This window comes from Cupressus sempervirens, chromosome 5 (assembly GCF_028749045.1).
Source record: "Cupressus sempervirens isolate cs-2001-9-10 chromosome 5, ASM2874904v1, whole genome shotgun sequence".
In the NCBI taxonomy this organism is placed as follows: domain Eukaryota; kingdom Viridiplantae; phylum Streptophyta; class Pinopsida; order Cupressales; family Cupressaceae; genus Cupressus; species Cupressus sempervirens.
The window spans coordinates 552,105,964-552,117,024 of record NC_143122.1 but is presented as its reverse complement, the minus strand read 5'-3'; positions in this window follow the sequence as shown (position 1 = coordinate 552,117,024).

Sequence of the window (11,061 nt, the reverse complement as noted above, 5' to 3'; positions counted from 1 at the left end):
AAATAGGAAATTATCAAATTATAAAAATAGTTGTTAATTTTTTTAAATATAATAATTTGAAAAGATGTATCGCTGGAAATTGGCGATTTAATTATTATGAAAAAATTTATATAAAAAAATCTGGGGAGGGGCGGGTTTTACCCACCCCCTACCCCCGTGTCCTCTGTGTGCGGCAGTCTGTTGCTGTCGCAGCAGTGACTGCTGCAACAGTAGCAGTACTATGTACTGCTGTTGCGGCAGCAGCCTGCTACGGCAGAAGCTGCCACAGAATTAAGGTTGCAGCCGGTGTTAAAAGCCGGCGGGCTTAAAACTCATTAATATATATATTTTTTTTAATTTTTATTTTATATTGTATTTTTATTATAATTTAGGGTTATAAAATTTTAATAGTATTAAACTTTTAAATTATTAAATGTAAATTACATAAAACTTTAATTATTAAATTTTAAAATTATATTATCAATAATTTTTATTAATAACTAAATTAATTATTAATAACTGAAAGATGTTTTAAATTTTTTTTTAATAATTGACTTAATTAAATTGGATCTAATTAAGGATTATTAATGAGTCAGATACAGTAAATGATTATTAATTAAGCTAATTAAATTTTGATTTAATTAGGAATGATTAATACGAAAATTATATAACAATGTATAATTTTATTAAATGTGTAAATTTAATAAGATTGTAATGATTTTATTAAATTTAGCAATTGTTATTTTTATAACTTAAATAAATAATCGATTATCCTCAGATTAATCTTTTAGAAAAAATGACTTTTATTATGATGGTAATTTTACATATTTAAGTCGAATAATGAATGGGTTATTGGGTAGAATAAACTGAGAATCTTCTACACTTGAAATATATATTGAACACAAAACTGAAACTTTATTTTTGACTTTATTGTGTATTATCAAATCAAACCCAACTATGAATTGTATTGTTTGTTTGTAATATCTATGCTTTTGGATTTTAGAGTCGATTAGATGTTGACCAGTCTAGGACGTACACCAGAGGTTTTATGGAATTTCTTTGATACTATTTTGTGGTTGGAAGTCATGATGTGCTTTGTGATTCAAAATTGAGATTATATTTATGAGGTTTACTCTATGGAACATTTATGTGTACTTGGGTTTGGAGAACCATCTTATTATCAGGTTGCCTGTTAAGGAACCGAGTTTGATCTTTAGGGTTGTTGTGGTATGGGACACAACTGTGTTTTTATGTGCTTAGGAGAGGTTGTCTAGGTACATGACTTGGGAGTGGCTTGCATAGGGGTCCGGGACCCAAAGTGGTCAGTACCAGGGTAACCTAATGCAAGTTATGTAATAAGTGATAATCTAGTAATTAAAATTTATGGGGGGGAAACACACTAAAAAGATAAGTTAGAGATTTGATCCACCCATGCCTTGAGTGCTTGTATAGGCTAAGGATGGGAATGAGAAGAGTGCCTCGTCTTCTTGAGAGGGCTTTCTAGTTTCCATATGTGTGATGTTGAGGGTCCGGGGTTCAAAGTAACCAGTCCAGGGTAACTCAACGCTTGAGGGTCCGGGGTCTCTTAAGAGATCAGTCCAGGGTAACGTAAGCAGCCATGTGATGACACTCCCTAGTATGTAGCTGAGTCTCCTCTGTAGATTTTGTGTATCTCTGGTGGTGTACTTATTGTTGGATGTGGTGTACGTATTGTTGGTGGTGTATCTATTGTCGGATGTGTTTATTATGGTTATTTACTTTCATTGATGATGATTGGTGATTCATGAATGTTGTACTTTTGACATGTGGCTTTTGACTTGAGATGATTATCTTTCATTGACTTTATCTTATGATCTTGGTATTTGGTTTATACTTGGTTTGTGTATGATGTTTGGTTATGTGGTGTCGGTATTGGATTGAGTGTTCTTACTTTTGGATTATTTTATCTTCTTTAGCAGCATGTGTTACCTTTGAGATAGTTGTGGCCTTTAGGAGTTCCATGCCTAGGAATGTTTTATGTTTGATAGCCGTATGTGGATCGTTCTTTATCTTCCCTGCACGGTGGGAGTGGAAGCCTGACTAGGTAACCACGCGGTCGGGAGGTAGTGCCTTCTTACCATTTGGGTCCCCCTTTTATTGCTAGCTGTTGGATGTTCGTTGCAGAAGATGTACCTTTATCATTCTTATTTCTTATCTCGGAGACTTCTTTTCAGATGATGTATATATGTTATCATGTATACAGATGTATTGTATCTATTCTCACATACCCTGCGACATGTGCAGTGGATGTTATTATTTGGATGTACTTTCATTGTATTAGATATACTTATGCTTTGCTTATGCGATCATGTATCTGTTATTTCTTTATGATCATGAGACATTGTACTTGAAACTTAAACTAATTAATTTAAAATTATTAAATGTGACTCAACGTAAAGGAATCCTTGAGGAATTGAAACTGTATCTGTAATTGCAAATGTGTATTTGATATGTATGTTCTTATTGCTTCCGCATTAATGTTATCTTGATGTTGTTTAAGCTTTAAAAAAAAAAATAGTTCAGTAAACATTATAACATGTTAGGTTTAATTCTCTTGGGTTCCCGAGCGGGGCGTTACAAGAGTAGCCTGGTTAGCCAAGATATTATCCTTTTTCGTTTGAAGCCTCAACATTGCATTACCAAGTTTCTCTATGATTGCAAGTGCTTTAGAATTGAGTTTTCTACTCCACTCCCTACCAATTTGCCCAAACTGCTTGTCTTTTTGCAGCTAGGAGATGATAGTATGAATGTCTATGACCGTAGGCTTGTTGGTAGGTGACACTCCTAAAATACTTACTAGCAAGGTAATTAGTTGCCTGATGAAGCCATTAAGCTCATGGATCTTTGCCTTCATTCCGACTTTGGCCAGTTTGAGACCTTTGAGTTGTCCCTCTATCACTTCATTTGTTGATTTCCACAAACCCACTTTTGTGTCATGCCTAACTTCTCTAAGGTTCAGAGACTTCAATGCAAAGTCCTCTATAGTTAGGTCTTCAATTCTTCCCTCCTTGGTGGGCTTAGCAATCTCCATAGTTAAGTGTCCTATATTAGGATCTTGACCAAGAATTGACAGAGTCTTCTGCTTCTTAATTTTACTCAATGCCAACCTGAAACAAATAGCTAGAGATAAAGTCTCTTTGTTTGGGGCTCCCTCCTCTTTCCTTTTCCTCTTTCTATCTAAAGTATCCTCGAGCCATGACTCAATGCCAATTACCTTAGATGTTGTCCCTAATATATCTACATTGAACATTTTCCTCTTAATAGGAATTAATGTCTTTGAAATTAAAGAGAAAGGATTCTTTGGAGCTACGGAAATGAGTTTTGGAGCTTCAGACACTTTCTTTGATTCAAATGTTTTCTCCACTCCAGATGTTTCCTTTGTTGCTTTGTCTAACTCCATAGATTCACTTTCACTACTTCCTCTGTCTTCAAGATCAACTACTTGTATTATGGGGCTACTTGGTAGGATTAATGTGGCACTTATGGATGGAATTGGACTATTGTGAGGTGAGAGAGCCTTCGTGACTGCAGTGTCCTTTAATTCTTTTGCCTTCTTCTTCTCAGACTCTACCTCCATTCTAATCACTGGCATTGAACCATCTTGACAAGTTTTATCAAGTGGTATGTTCTTATCAAGAGGTTTATCACCTTGTCCAACTAGCTAAGTGTGTCTTTGAGTGAGAGGTAGGATTGTGCCTGAAGCACCACTTTGAGAAGATGAAGTTGCTTCTACATTGGGGAGGACTGGGGGAGCATGCCTTTGCTCCTACTTTGTCATTTTGTGGTCCACTCAATCCACTTCCCAGTTCTCTTGTAGATTCTGGCCATCATTATATCCAGAACCTCCACAACATCTTCAAAAGGTTTTGAACTTATGGGAGTGTTCCTCAACTTGGTCAAATAAGCATTGCTATACATATTTTGACCATCATCTTCAACTCCATCTACAACTATATTCACCTTATACATTTTCACTTGATCAACTATCAATCTGGTGAAGGCTCGATCACTGCTCTCGAACTCATCTTTGTAATTGGCCTAATAATCTTCGATCGTGGTGATATGCTTTATCACACTCTTGATTTGTAGAACATCTATGGCATACCCGTTTGGGTTGAACATAGGCCTCAGGACTTTATACATGTCTAATTTATATTTCTTCTCAAATACCTTCATCATGCTCTTGGCATCGTACCAGGTGTCGCAACTAAAGGCTTCAACCTTCATAGGAAATTTGTATCCTTTCTTCTTCAAGCATTCTCTCAGGATCTTCACTTGCAGAGCTTGTTGTATAATCTTGATCAACATGATCACGTCACTTGGATACCTCAACAACTTCAAAGGGAACCCATCAAATGTTGCAAGATGCAAATAAGAAAATGATGAGAACTAAATAAAGTAACATTGAAACTGACTGATGGCAGTCATAACTTTAGGGTTGAATCTTCTCTTCGAGCATCTTTGTAGTTCCCTGCAAATCCTCATGGTAAACACATCATTCACCTTAACATAATCTGCATAACTATTCTGTAATTAGAGACATGGGTAAAACTCATAAGACTTAACATCATCAAGGAAATTCTCTAATCTTGGAAGGCCTGGGCATAATTTCAATGAAGCTAGCATGTAAATCAAGAAGGAAGGCATGTAGAATGTATTGTAAAACTTGGCCACCTAGAGAGTATTGGATAAAATCTCACTTACCTCTTGCACCCAATCAATGTATTGGGTGTCTGAACATATAACTTGAACTAGAAAGAAGTATTTCTCAATGAAATTTAAGGGTTCTACGTCACCTCTCAACCTATGTAGAAGGACAAAAATGTCAATTATTTCTAGCTTAAGGTCGGTTCTGAACAAATTTTTAGGAACTTTTCTCTTATCACTTCATGGCTTTTGGAACAAAGTTCTCATGATCTCCTTCCTCTAGATCATCTTCTTTGCTGAGGATTCTAAGGTCACCCCACCAAAATTCAAGTCAAAGAACTCCTCTTGCTCTAGCACATGAAGACAATTTACCATCATCTGCCTATCAATTGAAATCAATACTATATCATTAGGAAAAATGATTTGTCTGGTTTCTAGATTGTAGCGATGAATGTATTTATAAATAAGCTTTGGGGCTTGGACTACAACCGAAAAACCAGCAGCCTCGACCAAACCACACCTTCGAAGCTTCTCTGTGATAGGATGAATCTGCCACATGAGATTTTGACTATATATTCTTTCCATAATGGTTCAATCCATTTTAATATCATTCTAACATACTCTAAATCTAGTGTGGGGAACAAATTCACTTGTTAGCTTGATCTTTCTTGTATAAGCAAAAAATCACCTGCATGGGTTAGGTACCCACCGTGGAGAATGCAATTTCCATTTTTCTGCTAACACTTCCTCATGGGTTGAATCTTCAACAACTACATTTCTGGCTATTAAGGATGCTTGATTAAAGCGTACAAATTTTTTTGGGTAGCATTTAACATCCTATTTCTTTCCTTTAGTTGCTTTGCAAAAACCCATCTTCATGGGTTGGATATCCATCGTGGAGAAGACATTTTTTAGGTTTTTTGTCGAGGCTTAATGTTTGAGTGATGGCGAATTCCAAATCATGTTTAGGAGATTCGTCTTAGATTAAGCATCAATTTTCTATAGAATTATGTACCCTTTGCATGTTTTTGAGCTATATATGTCTCCAAGTGGTCTTTTGCAAGAAATTACCATACGATATGATCTACCCTGTGAGGAGTATGCCTTGTTAAAAGCTTAAGAGATTATTAGGTCTTACCTTGTTAAAGAATTTTACACTCACAATGAAGTAAGGACTCTATTAGGAGGTTTACATAGGCCTATTAGGACACTCTATTAAGAGATTTACCCTTTCTCAATTACAAAATAACTGATTCAATACCTGACCCTCAATTTGCTCTGCAAGATGATCTTGCATCTCCTCTTTGCTATATCACTGATCTAATTATCCTTATCTAATAACTTTTTTCAATCCTCTACTGCTTTAATTTCTTGCTAGTTTATCTTCTCTTAGACTTCACCTTCGCTCATTCACATGCACCTAAGGATACTTTTCCTTATCTCTTCTTCCTTCATACACTCACAATCTTATGATTCTAGGGTTAGAATTCTCCTTAAAAATACTTCTTATGAAGGTTCTAGATCTTGATCGATGGCTTACACTTCATCATTTTTTTCGTCAACATCCTTTTTTCTAATTGGTTGAATCACTTGCCTAGGGATCATTACCTTCTACAATGATGAGTAATCAACATCTTCTGGCTCTAAAAATATTAAATATCATGTACAAGTCAGCGAAAGTGGTTCACATATGAGTTTGTGCAATTACAAACTAACATACCAAAACTAAACTACTTGGCATTTGAATGCTCTGACACTTAGTCATGCATAAACCTTTATGTTGTTACTCAACTTCTATATACCTATTTGCTCGACACTTGATAACCTGTCAATATGCTCGGTCTTCATTGTATTTCTCAGCTCGTATATCTACTCAGTCTCTACTGAATACTCAACAACCACTATCCTACTTGGTATAAGCTTTGTATGCTTGGTCTTTACTAGATAACTTAGTCACAGTGATGACCTTGTAATCTTTCCTATTAAATGACTAAGTGTTTGGACACTAATTGACAACATAGGCTTAGAGATCAACAATCTCCCCCTTTGACATTAGTGGCAACAACACTTTTTCATGAAATCATTTCATTTAAAAATGTATTCTCCCATGAGACCAAAATTTGATGATGTACAATCTGATAAATGCTCTTTACCTTATTCTCCTTCTTTATTGCTATCTCCCCCTATCTCACTATTTTATTTCCTTTCTTATTCCCCTTGTTTTTATCATTGATGGAACTTGGGGCTATTGGGGCTAACTAATACTTATCAAAGAATTGTTGATGATCTACCACAATATTGGCATAGCCTGTTTTCCATCTTTCTCGTGCTTGTTCCAAAATTTGGAATTAAATCTCTAGCTTGAAAACTAGGTCAATAAATCCGACAACATTTGAAAATTTTGTGTCTTTCTTCAAAATATCTCTAGCAACAAAGATTACCTTTTGAATTATCTCTATATGTGGCAATAATTGAAATTGAATTAATGTCAACTTTTGCCTTATCTTTGTGTCTTTAGCCATGAGCTCGGCTAACCTCTTTTTAGTGAATGTCAATTCACTGTACGAGGATGAGCTTGAACTTGCATTCTTGCCCAATGTGATAACACTAGCTTTAATGCTTGCGTGCAATAGCTCTAATGAGCATGTAGTATATGTTGTAAAGAAATCTATATCACAAAATTTCACATATAAACAATTGATGGTCTTCAAAAACATTTCCAATTGTGTAATAGATGTACAAAGCTCAGCTTGTCTTTGTGCAAGTTCTTGTGAGACTTTCTATAATAATTTATGCTTCATTCTCCTTTCAAACCATTGTAACAACTTTTCATTTGTCCCAATATCATCTATCTGTATTATGTTAACTACATACACTAGTTGGTCCAAAATTGTATGTTGATTATTTACATCTATAATTCTAAATGCTCTCTCTTCAGTTGTTCTTGTTTTTCCTTACAACTCAACAAGATTTGCAATTCTTTCATTTTCTCTAATGTGAGATTATTCAAACCATATTTAGGTAATGAAATTACTTTATCAAGACTCATTAACTCATCATCTTCATCCTCTACATGGGTTACATCCTGAGATCTTGAGGGTGTATCACTTGGCAGTGATAATTGCAATTGTTTCCCCTTTTCACTTAATCTCATCTCTGGTTATTGCACTGGTGTAGAAATCACCTATTGCATAGGTGTCACATGTGTTGGTTTTGCATCCTTTGCATTCGATAATTGAATAAGAGCTTGAGTAGCATCTTGCTCTTTTTGTGTCACTTCAACTTTTGCTAATTATGTGCATATATCTTTATCAAAAATTGTCTTCTTTTGCAAAATTGGCATACAAGTCATTGTTGTATATACAATTAATGCCTTACCAAGCTACTCAACACTTGTAGCCTCTGTAACTGATGTAACTGTTGTACACTAATATTGTGTCACACTCTAAAACCTTCTATCCAAGTGATTCCATGAGATTGGAATACTTGAATGTCACCTTAGAGCTCCCTATCCATGGAGTGCAAGAAGTGTGTTTTAAGCATGAAAGGGGCTCTCAGTTGAGCCTTAGAGGCACATTCCTTGCTGGTAAACCATGCAATGAGAGGTTCTTTGAGACAAGAGCAAGAATAACAGTGTCCACAATGAGTTCCTCAAACATGCAATGCAAATATGATCTACACTAGAATGAATATGATCTACACTATAATGAGATGCACAATGCAACTAGATTAAGCAAATGAGATGTGTTACAAAACCAACCTAGTTATACTACATGAGTTAGATTATTACAAAATAGAAGATAAACTAAATTAATCTAAACTAGAATATCATGGTCCATGATAGAATGAGATAAGGAAATAAAAATTCTCCGCAAGCTCTCAAGAAGATCGATTAGTAAACCTACAACATAACAATACTCAAGAGTGTCCTTTGAGAAGGGGAGAGCTCTTTCTTTTAAAGATGTACAGATGATGGAGATGAAGGATCAATGGTATAGGTTGACTTTAGCATGATCCATGTGCATAAGCAAGTCAACCAATAAGAAAAGAGTTGACTTTGCATGTCAGACAAAAGCCTTTTCTTTTAATTTTGAAATAGGAATAATGCTTTATGTGTGCACATTAAGTGGGTTAGAAGAATGAGGTCTTTTATTTAATTAAAAGGGGACATGTTCTTTTAATCAAATAATGAATTTAGGATAGTATAGTCAAACTATAGGTTATAACCAAATTAATTGATTTTTAGCAATTTGGTCTAGGCAAATGATTAATAAATTTGGCCAAAATGCTGAGAAGGGGGCTAATAGTTTAGATGACCACTTTTAGGTGATTACATTTTCCCCTCTTTTACTAATGTGTGATCAATCTAGGAACACATGACATCAAAGAAAACATAAGCCAAGTAGGCAACAATAGATAGAGAGCTATGATTTCGAAGAACAAAATGTAGAAAAAGATAGCAAATCCTGAATGTACAGCCTGCTAGTGATAATACTAAACACTAGGAAAGAGATGATGTTAGAACTCAAGAAGAATTCTATCACCAAGAAAATTAGATAGATTGAGAGAAAATGAAAAGATCAAACATATGCTCCTGAGAAATAGATAGTTGTAGCAAGTGATAAAGTTTTTATGCCCACTCGAGATCAAAATTGAAATGAGGTAAAGGGGATGCAAAAACAAGCTAGATATGAGAAATCAAGATATAGCAAAGTCCATGATGACATATATATGATTAGAACCAAAGAGTGACCATTAAGGAATGATAGGATGCCCCATTTGACTAGAGTTGACCACAAAGGATAAAGTATGAAAAACTAGGTCAAATCAAGTAGAAAGATGATTTAGAAGTAAAAGTTGTGAATTGAAGTAGATATGAAGTGTAGAAATGGTGAAGACATGAAGAAATGCAGATTCAAAGATTAGACCTCAAAAGGTTAACTAACTACATAGAAGAAGGTAGAATTTGAAAATGTGGTTTTCACTATCAAGATGAACTCAAAATTTGATTTTGATCTTGAAAATGGATCCAGGACGTTGAAATTAGGTAGAGGTGCAATTTTCATGAAATTCTGAGGTGTTTGAAAAATGAGCCAAAATGAGGTCGGAAGGCTATATAAGGGGCCCAAGTGTCATTTTCAATTCATTTGTCTTTTGTGATTTTGAGAGCTTTTTGAGTGGTCTAGAGAGAGAAAATGGCTTTAGCGGGTGTTTTAATCCACAAACATTCGAGCACAGTCAGCTACACAATCGGTCACCTGACTACGGGGCGCTGGTAAGTTATCAAACTTTTGTCATTTTTTGAAGCATTTATGTCATTTTTCACACGTTTTAGGGGTGTGAAAAAGAAATATCAGGCGATATTTCAAAAGTATTGCACAGGTACTTTAAGAAATATTGCACAATATTTCTATCACACAAAAAGTATCGCCCCGCTTTGCAAAGTATATCATCTGGGATATACCCAAATGTCATTTGGTCTAGTGTGAAATATCACCCAGGCAAAAAGTATCGCCCAAATACTATGAGAAGTATTACACAATACTATTCCAGCAAAAAGTATTGCCTACTTATAGAAAGAAGTATCAGACAATTATTTTTTGAGCATTTGAGTTTGAATTTTGCATGTTTGATAATTGTTTCGATGTTACTAATGTTTGCTTGTCAGGGCCCCCAAAGTGGTGGGGTTGTGTGTCTTACAACGCTTGTCTAATGATGAGAGATCTTCCATATCGAGTATGGGGATAAAGTGGGTCACATGAATGCCCCACATATGTACGAACCATGGGTTGTTGATTGTGCTAGCCAAGCGATGACATAGCGAGCACAACACATTTCATTTATCGACTAGAGAGGCCACTATCACACTGGAGGATGTATATCACATCCTTCGGATATCATGTTATGGTGATCCAATGAGTTTTATGTTTGATTTCTCTTTTATGTTTTAATTTTATGATATCCATGCAAGGCATATTGATGTGAGGTTTTGACATGTCACGGGTTTATTATGATTAGACTTTGACATAGGGGAGGATAGTTGTGCAAGTGATTTTTCAAGATGTTACCATCCTAGACCACCATTTGAGTTGAGAGAGGCTCATAGATGAGTATGGGGAAGAGTACCCATTACCATGTTTATTGTGTTCATTGGTCGCCCAGGCTTTGGTTACCAATAGGGGCTAGAAAGGCTTCCCACTAGGGTGGGGCAGATTGGTGGTAGACTTGATTGGGTGGGCCTGGAGGATGGCATGGGGACCAACGATTCTAGCAGATATGTACCATAACTTGTATGAGGTAGTATATCATGGTGGATGGTCCTGGGCATGTGGATTAGTGTTAGCTCAGATATGGGCTTGGGAGCACATTATAGTGATTCAACCGTGGGTGCAGCTA